The following is a 16,375-nucleotide window of genomic DNA, read 5'->3' on the forward strand; positions in this document are numbered from 1 at the left end:
GGTCAGGCTGGTCTTGAACTCCTGACCTCAGGTGATCTGCCTGCCTCAGCCTCCCAAAGTGCTGGGATTACAGGCATGAGCCACCGTGCCCAGCCTGTTTTATTTTTTTATGGTGGTAAACATACATAACAAAATTGACCATTTTCAACATTTTAGATGTGTAGTTCTATGACATTGAGTACATTCACATTGTTGAGCCATCAACATCATCATTCTCCATCTCCAGAACTTTTTCATCATCTCAGACTGAAACTCTGTCCCCATTAACCACGAGCGCCCTATTCCCACTCCCTGCAGGCCCTGGCAACCCCCATTCCACTTTCTGTCTCTGTGAATTTGACTGCTCTAGGAACCTAATGTAACTGGGCTATATTTGTTCTTTTGTAACTGGTTTATTTTACTTAGCATAATGTCTTCAAGGCTCATTCATATTTGCCTGTATTTATCTTTTTTTTTTTTTTTAACTCTGAAAGGATAAAATAGTGCTGATGACAGAGATTACCTGTCAGGGAAGTGGGAATAAAGCAAGAGAAGAAAGGGATAGGAAGAAGACTTTTAAAATATCCCTTTTTGTCATTTAAGATTTGTTTAGCTACTTCATATATTATTTATTCAAAATGCCATATTTTGAACACCATGATGAATAAAGTGAAAGGAAGAAAAAAGAAACTTCAGTCTTTCCTACCTGAAGCTGTGGGTCATTAGCTGGACCTGACCCAGAGCCCCTGGTGCATCTTTGTGGCCACTGAGTTTTTATGTTGGTTCCATATCCCATACTGGATTGAAAACTCCCCAAGTCCAGCCTGTGTTTTGCACAGGGTGGTGGGCCCAGTGACTTGTACAGTTGACAGAGAGTTGGCAGCCTCTGCAGAGGTGATACTTGGTAAGACATGTAATGTTGAATCATATAAAGAAGGCAGTTTGGCTAAGACCCTCTGGGTTGTGTGGAATTATCTTTAATGCACCAGACAAGAACATTGTTAACCAGCCTTATTACCAACAATTTCTTATGACCATGGTAGGGCAGGCAGATGATTTGAGGATTATCGGGACGCTGACAAATCCCCTGGGCCCTGACAATCTCATTTAGAAAAGAATCGAATCTGTTTATTGCTGATAATAGATGGCATGCCCCCAGGTTTGCTTGTAAGTAATATGTGCCTTGCTTTTTATTTTTTTCTTTTAGCAACAGGAGCCAAACTTGGATTCATCCTGATAAAGCAGACATTTGCGACTTCATGTGATCTAATTGCTCTGAGCTGTTGCTTAATCCCCATTCGCTAAACCTTTGCATCGCGGCCCACAATGGCATAAACTACCTTGATCCAGGAATGCAAAATGGTCCACCCATCAAAGGAGCCTCATAATTGTTGATGTGGCTGAGATTCTCTAGTGCACCCTTCCTTGTTTTTATTTGTTGTTCTAAGACTTATTTAAGTAAAAGAACAAAGCAAATCTTAAACTTGTCTCTGTGATAAGGTGAACCTTGGAAGGCAAAGTCCATTTCTTCATTCATCTCTGCATTCACAGTAACAGGTACAGGGGCTCATATATAGTAAGTTCTTGAAAATGTTTGTGGGATTGTCTCATTCATAAACTATCATAATTGCTCCAGTGAAATGTTCTCAGATATATGAATTTTGGTAGACAACATATGGAAAACCAAATAGAGATTAATTTAAATTAGATCTGTAATTCTCTTGGATTTATAAGAAATAAAATGCCAGCCAGGCATGGTGGCAAGCATCTGTATTCCCAGCTACTTAGGAGGCTGAGGTGGGAGAATCACTTGAGCCCAGGAACTTAAGTCCAGCCTGGGCAACATTGCGATACCTTATCTCTTTAAAAAAAAAAAAAAAAAAAAAAAAAAGCTATATGACAAAATCTAAACCTATGCATATTGCTAGTATTTCTTACTTTTTTTTTGAGACAGGGTCTCATTGTTGCCCAGACCAGGGTGCAGTGGTGAGATCATAGCTCACTGCAGCTTTAAACTCCTTGGCTCAAGCAATCCTCCCATCTAAGCCTCTTGAGTAGCCGGGACTACAGACACATGCCACTGCACCTGGCTAAATTTTGTTTGTTTTGTAGAGATTGGGGTCTCACTATGTTGCCCAGGCTGGTCTTCAACTCCTGGCCTCAAATGATCCTCCCACTTTGGCCTCCCAAAGTGCTGGGATTTATAATATTGCTAGTATTTAATCTTATCCATCGTATCGCAATGCATTTTTCGAAGTATCTTCACGAGAAAAAACTTCTAAGCATATAAGTTATTATCTCCTTTAGCAGGATCTGCCTGAACCTTGAAGGTCTTTTGACTGCTTCCATATGTAAGTTGCAGATAAAATCTGTTACACAAACTCCAGACTAAGATACCTCTAGATGTCTATACTGTCCTTCTACTCGGGGGATTCATCAGTGCCAGCCTCAGGAAAAAGGCATTTACTGGCATCTAAACTCATGCTTTCTCATCTTTCTTCATTCTGATTTTCTGCCTAGTGAAAACGATATTGCTAGCCATATGATTTCCAGCATTCAAACAAGGCCCCACATGGAGATTTTGTTATTAGTTTCCTTAGACTTAGAGAAGTTTTACAATTTCTCAGGAAAATAAGACCAAACTGTTAAACATCTATTTCTTCTATTAAAAAGAAATCCCATTTAGTATTATGAGTAATAACATGTTTATCATAGACAAACTGAAACATGCAAAATAGGTAAGTACATAGGGAGAAAGCTAACACCTGCTATGGTTTGAATGCACCCTTCAAAACTCGTAGTTAAATTTCATTGCCATTGTGATGGTATTAAGAGGTGGGATCGTTAGGAGATGATTAGGTCATGAGGTCTCTGCCTTCATGCACGGACTAATGCCATTATCACAGGAGTGGGTTTGTTATTGCAGGAGTAGGCCCCTGATGAAAGGATGGAGTTCAGCTAGGCACGGTGGCTCACACCTGTAATCGTAGCACTTCGGGAGGCCAAAGCAGGAGGGTCATTTGAGCTCAGGAATTCGAGACCAGCCTGGGCAACATAGTGAGAGCTCGTCTCTACAAAATTTTTTTTGAAATTAGCCAGGCAGGATGGTACATGCTTAATAGTCCCAGCTAATCGGGAGGCTGAGGTGGGAGGATCACCTGAGCCTGGGAGATAAAGACGCAGTGAACCACTGACTCTGGACTGGGTGACAGAGTAAGACACCATCTCAAAAAAAAAAAAAAAAAAAGATGAAGTTCAGCCCCCATTTCCCCTCAGTCTCACACACTCACTTGCCCTTCTGCCATGTTAGGATGCAGCACAAAGTCTGTCACCAGTTGCCGGCACCATGTTCTTGGACTTCTCAGCCTCCAGAACTGTGAGGAATGCATTTATTTTCTTTGTAAATTAATATTTATTTGTGGTATTCTAGTATAGCACCAGCAAATGAACTAAAACAACATGTGGGGCTGGGCGCAGTGGCTCACACCTGTAATCCCAGCAATTTGGGGGGCGGAGGCGGGTGGATCACCTAAGGTCAGGAGTTCAAGACCAGCCTGGTCAACAAGGTGAAACCCCGTCTCTACTAAAACTACAAAAATTAGCCGGTGGGGTGGTGGATGCCTGTAATCCCAGCTACGCAGGAGGTTGAGGCAGGAGAATCACTTGAACCTGGGAGGCAGAGGCTGCAGTGAGGGGAGATCATACCACTGCACTCTAGCCCGGGCAACAGAGCAAGACTCCATCTCAAACAAACAAACAAACAAAACCAACACCTGAAGGTAACTTCATATTCTGTCTTCCTTATAGTCACGTCTTGCTCTTTTTTTTTTTTTTTTTTTTTTTGAGACGGAATCTTGCTCTGTTGCCCAGGCTGGAGTGCAGTGGCACGACGTCGGCTCACTGCAAGCTCCACCTCCTGGGTTCATGCCATTCTCCTGCCTCAGCCTCCCAAGTAGTTGGGACTACAGGTACCCACCACCATGCCTGGCTAATTGGTTTTTTTTTTATTTTTAGTAGAGACAGGGTTTTACCATGTTAGCCAGGATGGTCTCGATCTCCTGACCTCGTGATCCGCCCACCTCGGCCTCCTAAAGTGCTGGGATTACAGGCGTGAGCCACCGCGCCTGGCCATCTTGCGCGTTTTTATACTAGTGCATTTATATATCTCTAGAAAGATAGGTGATGGGTAGATAGATAAACACACATATATAGTTCTTAGCAAAAGTAACATCACGTATACATACAGTTTTGAAACTTGCTTTTCTCCCCTCAATATATCACTGAAACATATATTTAGGTAATACTGTAAAACCCATACACATGAGAATATTCAGATGTTTGTGGGAAAGAAAAGAAACCAAATATATATAGAAAGATACTAAAAACAAATCTACAGGAAGTGCCTACGTAAGCTGGGAAAATAAGTTCAGAGGTTTATGAAGTTAGTTTCCTTTAATTCAAACTTTTTTTCTCTGGTAAACTTTGAAAAATATTTTCACAGCATATATTCTTTATAAGAATACAGCTGGGAAATTCTTCCACTGTCATGCAGTCTTAAGCTTAAAGTTTGCAAAATATAGTTTTTGCTTCTTCTTTTTCTTCTTCTTCTTTATAAAAAGCCTTTTAATTTAACTTATTGACCCCAGTATTTTTGCTGCATCCATTGCTAGGATCAAATCATACTTTTCAAAAGCGTTCCTTTAACCTGAGGTGAAACGAATGTGAAATAGGAGGAAGTTATAAAAAGACTGAAATCTAGAACACCCATAACCCTGATGTACTTTATCCAAATTTTTATGACTTTGAAGTGCACTGAATACAGAAAGAATGCAGAGCTTTTATTTTCCAGCCAGAGAAACCACACACAAAAAAAGAATAAAAAAGTATTTCTTTCTCATTTCTGTAGCCAACCTCTCAATCCAAAAAAAGGAAGTGGGGGAGGATCCAAGGCAAGCCAACAAAAATAAACTGTTGCCATTGTTTATAGAGAAAATAATTCCTAGAGATATTTTTCCCCAAAGAGCCAAAAAAGAAAAAAAAAAAAAATCACAAAGAGAATCCCTGGCTCAGTTTATTTCCTAGAGGAGAAATTGTTTAACATTTGTTTATTTTGTAAAAACTACCAATAACAAGTGGACCCAGAAAATTCCTCCCTCTTCCTCGTGTGGTGGGAAAGCAGAGACCAGGCAAAACCGGGCCTACTGTTGGAACATCGCTTACTGTCTGGAACTGCCCAGTCCTGTCCGACTTCTGTAAGATTCCCAAGATCTGTGACAACCTGAAGTCCCCAAGGGAGGCGTTTGAGTTGGATGGATGGGGCGAGGCCAGACAATGGAAGACTTGGAAATCCAGGCGGTGAAGGTCAGCCTTGACTTTCCCTGTGGTGGATTGGATTGAAGCCTCCAATTCTTACCTCTTCTCTGCCTCCACATCCTTGTCATGAGCTCAGTGTGGGAAGAATATACCTCTTTGTCCCACTTTGAGCTCTGCCAGTGACTGTGTGCCATCTCCGGCCGCAGCCTTGCCCTCTTGTCCCTCAGCCATCGCTGTGAGAAGAGCATGTCCTAGCACAGCCCGTGATGGAGAGGAGGTTGCCCTGCAGTGAAACAGAGCGCTCCAGCTGCCCAGCCTGCTGCGGAGCCTGCAGCCCAGCCCAGCCCATGTCAGCCAAACTGCAGCAGACTCACAAAGGCATCAGCAGTAATAAATGTCTATTGTGTTAAACCCCTGAGTTTTGGAATGCTCCTCGTTGCTGCATTGTTACGGTAATACAAATGAATACATACTTTTAAGTAAAAATTATTATTATTATTATTATTATTCTGAGATGGAGTCTCACTCTGTCACCCAGGCTGGAGTGCAGTGGCGCCATCTCAGCTCACTGCAACCTCCACCTCCCAGGTTCAAGCGATCCTCCAGCCTCAGCCTCCCAAGTTGCTGGGATTACAAGCACACGCCACCATAACTAGCTAATATGGGTATTTTTAGTAGAGACAGGGTTTTGCCATGTTGGCCAGGCTGGTCTCGAATTCCTGACCTCAAGTGATCCACCCGCCTTGGCCACTCAAAGTGCTGGGATTACAGCAGGGAGCCACTGCACCCAGCCAGTTCTTTTAATACTTGTACTGTAAGGAGTTTAATATGTGGCTATGTATAGAATAGACTGAAGTAGGGAACAGATAGGATCATATCCAGATGTCAGGTAATGAACCCTCAAACAAGTGTGCAGATTGTGGATATGGGAAAGAACGGGAAGAGGAAAGAGACAGACAAAATGTTGGCTGCAAGAAAGAAAGAAAAGGCTAAATTTTCACACTTGGGAGATGAGGGAATTGATGATAACTTTTGGAGAATTTGAACTTTTGAGATGATTTTAGGAAAAATAATAAGTTTCGTTTTTGCCCTGCCGGGTTTGAAGTGACAGCAGTTTAATCTAACGATAGTGTGCTGTAGTGGAAAGGGCTCTGGTTTTCAAATAGACCTGGCTGCTGATTCTGGTTTGGCCTCTTACAGGGTGAGGGGCTTTTCTGAATAACTTAAACTCCCTGAGCCTCAGTGTCCGCCCCTGTATCAGCCCTCAGGGTTGTGAGGACTGTGTAGGTGGGTAGTGAGGTAGGCGTCGGTGGGCGTTTGGTCTTCTTAGCGTCTTTCCTGTTGAGAATGGCACTGTGCTGGTTGGTGGGGCTGTAATTTACATGACCAACTTCTGTGCCACCATGATGGATCCAGGCATGGGCACATGACCCAACCAGGCAATCGGAGTCCATTTTGGGGAAATGGATATGAATGTTTGGTGAGAAAGGGTCTTTTCTTCTGCTATCAAGAGTAGTAAGGTCATGGTAAGCCTGATAGCATTATCTTCTAGGCTGTTCTGGGGAGAGAGATTGCCTGAGAATGAAGCTCACACAGAGAAAAGCAAAGATGAAAATGGAGAAAGAGAGGAGACAGCCTTGTTGATATTGTTTGAACTCTTTGATCAAATAATGTCATTCATTGAACTTCCCAGCTGCCTGAACTAATATGTATGCATTTTTTAAATTAAGGGCATTTTAATTTGGTTTTTGGCTCTTGCAACCAAGAGTCCTGAATCAGCAGGTGTTCAAGTAATAGTATGGGAGGCTGAGGTGGGTGGATCACTTGAGCTTAGGAGTTTGAGACCGGCCTGGGCAATATGGCAAAACCCTGTCTCTACTGAAAAATACAAAAATTAGTTGGGCATGGTGGTGCATGCCTGGGCGCCCATCTGCTTGGGAGGCTGAGGTAGGAGGATCACCTGAGCCTGGAAATGTTGAGGCTGCAGTGAGCCATGATCATGCCACTGCACTCCAACCTGGGCAGCAGAGTGAGACCCTGTCTCAAAAAAAAAAAAAAAAAAAACAGAAAAAAGAAGTAAGAAAGAAAAAAGAATGAAAGAAAGAAAAGAAGAAAGAAAGAAAAGAAAGAAGAAGGAAAGAAAGAAAGAGAAAGAAAGAGAGGCTAAACAACATTCAGTGGGGAATGGCCCACTTACAACTTGCCTGACTTCATATTCCCTTATTCTTGAAAATGACTTACAGCCAAATGTCAGACAAAAAGGTACGAAGAAGTCTGCATCATTGAAATAGATGTGGATTCATGGGCCTTTGAAAGGAGATATGAAGAGGTTCACACTGTAAGACATGAAGACATACTACAAAGCCATAGTAATAATAATAAAATGTGTTGTTGGCAGAGAAACCAATAAATAAACCAGTGGAGCAGAGTAAAGAGCTCAAAAGCAAATCTGTTGACTTATGAGAGGCAACAGCACAAACCCGTGTGGGAAGGACAGGTGATTCACTAGATGGTGCTGGGAAAACTGGTTCATTCTATGGAGAAAAAGAAACACCATATGCAAAGGTCAGTTTTGGATAATCCAAAATCTAAATGTGAAGGTAAAAATATAAAACCAATAGGGAAAAAGATGCCCAATAATTTTGTCATCTTGAGGTTGAGAAGGACTTCTGAAATCACCTGCCACGATGTTATGAAGGCACAAGCTATGAAGCAAAAAATTGATGAATTTGAGTCCATCAAAATTACATTGTTCTGCTCAACAAAGGACACCATAGACTGAGTGGGGGAAGATAATTGTATGTCAGAATCCAACAAGGACTTCTAGTGAGATAGATTTGTCAAGAATAGCAAACCATGGCCTACTGACCAAGTGTGGCCCCTCCACCTATTTTTATAAGCAAAACAGAAGTTTGGTTGGACACAGCCATGCTCATTCATCATGTACTGTCTGCTCTTGAGCTGAAATAGCAGAGCTGAGTTGGTGCAGCAGAGAACTTCTGGTCTGCAAAGCCTAAATTATCTACAACCTGGACTCTTTATAGATAATTTTATCAACACCTCATCTAGAATATACAAGGAAATCATCTAGAAAACAAAGAAATTGTCTGGAGCCCAGTAGAAAAATGGGGCAAAAATATGAAGAAGTGTTCAACCTCACTATTAGAGAAATGCAAATTATAGAAAACAATGAGCTACCACTTTACACCCACGACAGAGGAAAAATTAGAAAATCAGTTGATAGCGATGGTTGACAAGGATGTAGGAAAATGGATATTATTATGCACTACAGATGGGAGCGCAGACTGTGTAGTCTTCTGGGGAACAGCCTAGCAGATCTCAGTGAAATTCATCTGTGCATGCCTCATGACCCAGCCATCCCGGGGTGTAACGCTGAGAAACGTATAGCCAGGTCTGTAGGAGAATGTGTACAGGGATGTGCATCCTGGCCGTTTGTGGTAGCTGGGCTCTTAGAGTCAATCTTGTAAGGTGAAGTGGAGGAGAGGAGAATAAACTGTCACTGGTGCTTCCTTGGGGAGGGCTAGGCAGCAGTTAGCAATGAACAAGAGGCACGTATGGCCACATGGCTAGATATTAAAAACATACTGTGGATGAGAAAAGACAGACACAGAATGAGACCCATAGCCCAACACTGTGTGGATGTAAACGTGAGTATGCTACATACACAAAACAATGCTAAGTCTTTTTCAGAATTCTGTACATGTCCAAGTGCATACACAGAACACACGCCAGGAGATGGGGTAGTAGAGTAGAAACGGGAGCGGGGTTTGGAGACTAAGAAACAATTAAAATAAAAGAAGAGAAGGGCCTTCCATATACAGACGATGAGAGTGGAACAAACCAAACTCTGTGAATCTGAGGTCCAAACATTTGGCTGTGAACTAGAGGATCTTCAGAGAAAGCAGCTTCCAGCCTGGAATAGAACTTGGCTGAACAGACAGGGCTAGAGATGAAGAGTTGAGAGTTCTCCATAGAGTGTTGTCAGTGGAACTCTGCCGTGCGTGCACTTTCACAGGTCACGTATCTAGTGGGACTGGCTCTGCCACTGTGGAGTGTCCCATTTGAACCAGTTATTGATATATGGCCTCCAAGCTCCAGATCCACCCTTCCTGGCCCTGCTGGTGACATCAGAGATGGACTCTGTAAACATGCCTCCCTTGCCACCTGCCACGATGTTATGTTTTGTCAATAGCCAGCCCTTGAGGGACATTGCAGGTGGCAGAGGATTTCTTCCTGGTCCCAGTGTTTTTCCTCTTGCTCCTGCAGTACAGCAGCTGGTGGGGCCAGTGGCAGACCTGGAGATGTGAACCCTCCTGGAAGGTTCACTGTCACCCCAACAGGAGGCTTCCTGGAAAGTTTCCCCAGCACCCAGCAGGCGTTTTTCTGCTTGCCAGCCATGGTCTGCGGCACCTCAGCAAACTCTTATCCCAGCCAGTGGCCACGTCTTTCATCAACGATGTGCTTCTCAGCCTTGGAGGGGAGCCTTCTTCCAAGCTTGTCTTCCTTGAATATTTTGCCTCAGCCCCAGATGTAGTGTTTTTTCTCTACATCTGCTATTCCTATAATCTGTCTTGTTTGGTTTTCTAATTGAAGTCTCTTCCTGGTCCTGCTTCTACGAGTGGTGGTGACCAGGTGAAAAGGGAGAGGAACCAGCCGGCCCAGGGAGGGGTCACCTTCACCACATTCCACTCACATACAGAATGGAACACACAAGCACAGAGTCAATAGCTCTTGGGATTAGAAGTTGCTAGCATGGGGTGGGCAGGTGCGGTGGCTCACGCCTGTAATCCCAGTATTTTGGGAGGCTGAGGCAGGTGGATCACCTGAGGTTGGGAGTTTGAGATAAGCCTGACAAACATGGAGAAACCCCATCTCTACTAAAAATACAAAATTAGTGGGGCATGGTGGCGCATGCCTGTAATCTCAACAACTCGGGAGGCTGAGGCAGGAGAATCACTTGAACCGGGAGGCAGAGACTGCAGTGAGCCAAGATCACGCCATTGCGTTCCAGCCTGGGCAACAAGAGTGAAACTTTGTCTCAAAAAAAATAAAATAAAATAAGGTGTTGTTTAAAAAAATGTAGGTTAGGTTGGGCGCAGGGACTTATGCCTGTAATCCCAGAACTTTGGGAGGCTGAGGCAAGTGGATCATTTGACGTCAGGAGTTCAAGACCAGCCTAGTCAACATGGTGAAATCCCGTCTCTACTAAAAATACAAAAAAATTAGTTGGGCAGGTGGTTGTGGTGGATGCCTGTAATCCCAGCTACTAGGGAGGCTGAGGCAGGAGAATCACTTGAGCCTGGGAGGAGGAGGTTGTGGTGAGCCGAGATGGAGATCATGCCACTGCAATCCAGTCCAGATGACAGAGTGAGACCCTGTCTCAAAAAACAAACAAACAAACAAACAAACAAAAATACAGGCTCCTCCCAAACTAGGGTGCATGAGGGGAACTTGGTTTGCTTCAATCCAAGAGGAATTAGACGGTCAAAAGTGGCCTGGGAAAGCCAGAACCATCAGGGATGGAGGGAGGAGGAAGGCCTGGGGGTGAGGGCTGTTTGGTAACTGGGGTGAAGGGATTATACCCCTCTTGCTGGGATCCCCCAAACCCCTCTGGTCTTGGCGGAAGGCGACAGACAACTCTCTGCAGAAAGGTCAGGGGCTGCCAGATGCTCCAGGCAGGGGGCTGAAGGGGGTTGACAAAGGCATGCCCTCCAGGAGATGACGGCAGTGCCTCCAAGCTTCTCTGCCAGGGTGCTATGGCCCTTGACCTCCTTGTGATTCATGTTTGATCTCCATCAGCTTCTCCTTGATGATGTCCTTAGAGCTGGCATAGGTCACTTAGCTCTTAGAGGGTACAGACTCAGGGCCCCGGAACATAAACTCCAGATCTTCCTTCTTGCTGTGCTTGATCTCATAGGTTGCGTCATAGAGGATGGAGGAGCAGTCCTTGTCTGGCAGCATCTTGACTAAGGTGGCGTAGGGCCATCAACAGTCTGGCCTGCACCATCTACGAGGATCTCCTTGCACCTTCCAGGGCGGCTTTCTTCTTGGCCTCATTATGTCAACAGAGCACTACCTTCTTGCACTGCCTCACCTCCTCTGATGTCACCAACTTGTGTGCCTTCATGTCATTGGACACCTTGATGTCGCCATCACAGATAGCCACACTGAAGGCCATGTTTCTGGAAGTGAAAGGGAGACGTCAAAGAGGGCCAGAGAAGATAAGAGCTGTTGCAGCTGCTGCTGGAATCCTCTATCTCAGACTGTGTGTGTGTGTGTGTGTGTGTGTGTGTATAAGACAAGGTCTTGCTCTGTCACCCAGGCTGGAGTGCAGTAGTGCAATCACAGCTCACTGCAGCCTTAACTTCCCGGGCTCAAGCGATCCTCCCACCTTACCCTCCTGAGTAGCTGGGACTACAGGCATACACCACCATGACTGCCTAAATTTTTAATTTTTTGTAGAGACAGAGTCTCCCTATGTTGCCCAGACTGGCCTCGAACTCCTGGGCTCAAGTGATCTGTCCACCCCGGCCTCCCAAATTGGTGGGATTACAGGCATGAGCCACCATGCCTGATCTATCACTGTATTTGTTAGGGTTCTTTTTACTCCTTTTACTAGTTGTGATGGTTAATTTTATGTGTCAACTTAACTGAGCCACAGGATGTCCAGATATTTGATCACATATTTTTCCAGTGTGTCTATGGGGGCGTTTCTGGAGGAGACGCAGCTTTGAATTGGTGGACTGAGTGAGGCAGACCACACTCCCCAATGTGGATGGGCCTCACCCAATCCACTGGAGGCCTGGATAGAACAGAAAGGTTGACCCTGGCCCAGGTAAGTGGGAATGCTTCCTGCCTTTCGACTCAGACTGAAACATCAGCTCTTCCTGGGTCTCGAGACTGCCAGCCTTTGGACTGGTACTACACCGTCACCCTTCCTGGGCCACCAGATTGGGACTTGCCAGTCTCCATACTCTCGTTAGCCAATTCCTTATAATAAATCTCTCTATATATCTACATACAACACTAGTATTGTAATATGTGTCTATATATTATATATCTATATATACAGACACTGCTTAATAGATACATAGATATATATATAATGGGTAGACATATCCTATTGGTTCTGTTTCTCTGAATAATCCGAATATGGTAGTTAATTCCCTTTTTACTAATTTAAGAACTCTTTACATTAAATGTTCCCTGTTCACATTACCGGTGTGCTTTCTGTCTCCTGACTGGGCCCTGGCTGCTACACCATCCTTACAGTAAAACAACAAACAACAACATAAAACAAACCTTTCCTGTCTTTCTTACCCTTCACAGCTGACCTTCACTCTCTCCTTTGCCTCATCTCCTCAATTCATTGCAATCTGACTCTCCCAATGGAAATACACATTTCACTGACAAATTCCTAGTTGTCCAAAGAGGCAGCTGACAGGACTTCCCTCTCTTAATCACCTCCTTCTGAAAACATTATTCTCCCTGATTTCCCCATTGTGTTTCAGACCATTTCTTTTGAGGCCAATGTGGTTCATATACTGTAGGAAGAGTAAAAAGCTATTGGAGATTGGACAAAGCTGTTGAAGTTGGAAAAAGCTATTGAAATCCCAGCTCTGCCCTTTACAAGTGATATGACCTTGATCTCTGTGAGCTTGGTCGGCCTTCTCATTGGCAAATTTGGGATAATAATAATAATAATAATACGTAGCTTGCAGTGTTGTTTTAAGAATAAATAGGCTGGGTGTGGTAGCTCTTGCCTGTGATCCCAGCACTTTGGGAGGCCAAGCTGGAAGGATTGCTTGATACCAGGGGTTTGAGACCAGCCTGGACAACATAGCAAGACCCCATCTCTACAAAAAATAGAAAAACTTAGCTGGGTGTAGTGGCACAGCCTGTAGTTCCAGCTACTTGGGAACTGAGGTGGGAGGATCACTTGAACCCAGGAGGTTGAGGCTGCTGTGAGCATTCATTGCACCACTGCACTCCAGCTTGGGTGAGAATGAGACCCTGTCTCAAACAGAAATAAATAAATAAATAAATAAATAAATAAATAAATAAATAATTTATGTAAAGCACTAAGACATACAGCCGGGCACATAGTAGGTGCTCAATAAAGGTTAGTTGCTCTATTCTTCTAATGACCTTCATCCCGTGGGTTAAGCTGGTGATACTAGGGGCTCCACTTTTCCACTCTCTCTACTCACTTTCCCTGAGCAATGTTACCACACTTGAGGCATTGCGTACCACCACTTATTCGAAGCTGTATCTTCTTTCCAGACTTCTCTTCTTACCCAGATTGGGGGCTGATGTTGCCTGAGCCCCTATCACACCCAGAAACCTCTGTGAACCACGCAACTGTCAGGAGCGTCTTGCCTGCGGCTTCAAGGGCCTTGGCCACAGCTGATTGGACCAGGGGCTGGTGCTGATCTTAGGCTGGTCTCGGTGCAAAGGCCCCACCCAAACGCAAGAGCTCTGTACAGAAACGGGACATAGAAAGACCCAATTCGAGCCTCCCTGTGTGCTCTTTGAATGTGAGATGGAGAGGAGGAACTTGGTATTGGCAGCCAGAACGGAAAGAAAACAAGAAAATCCAGGATATAGCTTCCTCGTGGCAACCAAACCTAGGAGGAAGCAGCAACATTGAGGAGAAGCAGAAATAGTCACAGTAGAAGCCGAGACACGTGTGTGCCGGGGTTCCTAGAGCCAGTGGCAAAGGATGCCTGATACTGTGCGGGAGCTGCTGGGAGTCACTACTCGTCATGGAGAGCACCCTGAGGCCCCATGGAGCCAAGGTGTTGGGACAATTTCCTGTCTCTTACTTTTCATTGCTTCGTTTCCCTCTTTCACAGAAATATATATGTTTCTTTGCTCCTTGGAGCTTAACCAACACATATTCAGAGCTGCAGACCCATCTAGATTCATCCACTGTAGTTACTATAGGATATCCTTTTCTAGAGCCTGCTGAATGAATGAATGGATGAATGAATGAATGCATGCAGACACACATACAAACAGGGGGATAAAGGAGGAATGAGCCCGGACGGGACATAATGAAAAAGCAGGGAAGAATGAAGACAGTGCAGAGCCATGGGCAGCCGTGATCGAAGCTTTGGTGCTCAAGCATCCGTGGGCTCCTCGTTTCTGTAGTGGGGGGTAAACACAGAAGCAAAACGACGCGAGTGGGCATCAGAATCCGCCCATGACTTCTCAAAGCCCAGACTGCTGTCCCCACCTGCAGAGCTGATTCAGGTCTGGGGAGGCCCTGAGACTTCGAGTTTCTAACCAGTTCTCAGGTGACGCCTGGGGACCCACAGAATCAGCAGAGTTCCAAGAAGCGAATGTCTACAAAAGCCAAACAGCTCAGAGGTGCGGCAGGAAGTCAGGGACAGGATGAGGGAACTTCTACGTTGTTGGTCCAGATAGCGATTTCCAGAGGACAGCATATTTTGCAGCTTCCTGCCCCCTGAAAAAATACAAAATAAGGATTCCTGTCTCATTGTGAAATTTTGCAGGCAGGGAGGGCGAGTTGTCTTCATTCAAGCTCTTGTCACGCTGTCCCCAGCACCTGGCCCCGACTAGGAGAACGGTCTGCCTTGGTTAACGGGTCATTCAGTGTTGTCTCACGCAGAATCCCGCACTTTCAGCTAAAACCCACCTCAGGTCAAAGGCATTCAGTGCAATAAAGGCATTTGTGCTCCGAATCCAAATGTCAATAGAACAGAAACTAAAAATAATCAAAACCACTGAAAGGAGGTTAAGAGTCCTGTCCTGAAAACAGCTATTATTTGTCCATCCTCTAGGTTACAGTCAAATTAGGACTCAGGAAGCGAAGGCTCTAGAGCTCCCTCAGATGGATATTTTTATTTCAATTCTAGCCCCACGTCAGAGTGTATTTCATTACTTACTAGACCTGGGACATTATTGGTTGCCTGCTGTATGAGTTTCCGAGGGCTGCTGTACAAAATACCAGCATTGTGTGGCTTAACCACAGATTGATTCGTTCACAGTGCTGGGGTCAAGGTCCTGAGATCAAGGGCCATGCTCCCTGTGAAATCAGTAGGGAAAGATCCTTCTCTCTTCTTCCAGCCTCTCACGGTTTGCTGGCAATCCTTGGCCTGCTTTGGCATGCAGCTGCACAGCTCCGATCTCTGTCTAAGCTGTCATACGGCATTCTCCTATTCTTACAGGGACACCAGTCGTCTTGAATTAGGAACCTGTTCCACTCCAGTACGACCTCATCTTAGCTAATTACAGCTGCAAAGACCCTATTTCCAAATGATGTCATATTCAGAGGTACTGGGCGGTTAGGACTTCAACATATCTTTTTTGAAGGGGACACAATTAACATCGACCCTAGACCTTTACCATTTTCTCTAGTCAAATAAATCCCAGAATTTTCCAAAAGCATATTAACTGATAGGTCTACAAATAAAAATACCCAAGCAGAGACTGGGAAGACCCTGCCAATGTGGCAATGGCATGTCCAACAAGTTATTCCTTGTGCATAATAGTTCTTGGGCTAAGCCACAGAATGTGCTCTTTTTATGTATTTACAAGATTACAAGATCTTGCTCTGTCACCCAGACTGGAGCACAGTGATGTAATCATAGCTCACTGCAGCCTCTAACTCCTGGGCTCAAACAATCCTCTTACCCCAGTTTCCAGAGTAGCTGGGACTACAGGTGCTCACCACCATGTCCAGCTAATTATTTTATTTTTTGTAGAGATGGGGTCTTGCTGTATTGCCCAGGCTGGTCTCAAACTCCTGGCCTCAAGGGATCCTCCCACCTTAGCCTCTCAAAGTGCTGGGATTATAGGCATGAGTGACTGTGTGCAGCCTCTATTATTTCTTATAGCTGCATATAAATCTACAATTATCTGTTAAAAAAAAAAAAAAGAAATGACTTGCTGGGGTTGGGATGGTAGGGAGGAGAGCTGGGTTCTGGTCTCCTTTGGAGTAACGTGCTTTGATTATGTAACAATTGTGGAGTTCTGGGTCCTTCTGCGGCTGGCTCTTTCTCTGGGGAATGGGAAGGGAAGAAAGATAGGGCAGGGA

General features: G+C 44.6%; 1 pseudogene; it reads right to left on the reverse strand.

The window, feature by feature from the left end:
• LOC105549331 overlaps positions 1-16,375 on the reverse strand; it is a 24,445-nt pseudogene that overhangs the window by 5,514 nt on the left and 2,556 nt on the right.

The sequence above is a fragment of the Mandrillus leucophaeus genome, unplaced genomic scaffold (assembly GCF_000951045.1).
Source record: "Mandrillus leucophaeus isolate KB7577 unplaced genomic scaffold, Mleu.le_1.0 Scaffold434, whole genome shotgun sequence".
Lineage (NCBI taxonomy): Eukaryota > Metazoa > Chordata > Mammalia > Primates > Cercopithecidae > Mandrillus > Mandrillus leucophaeus.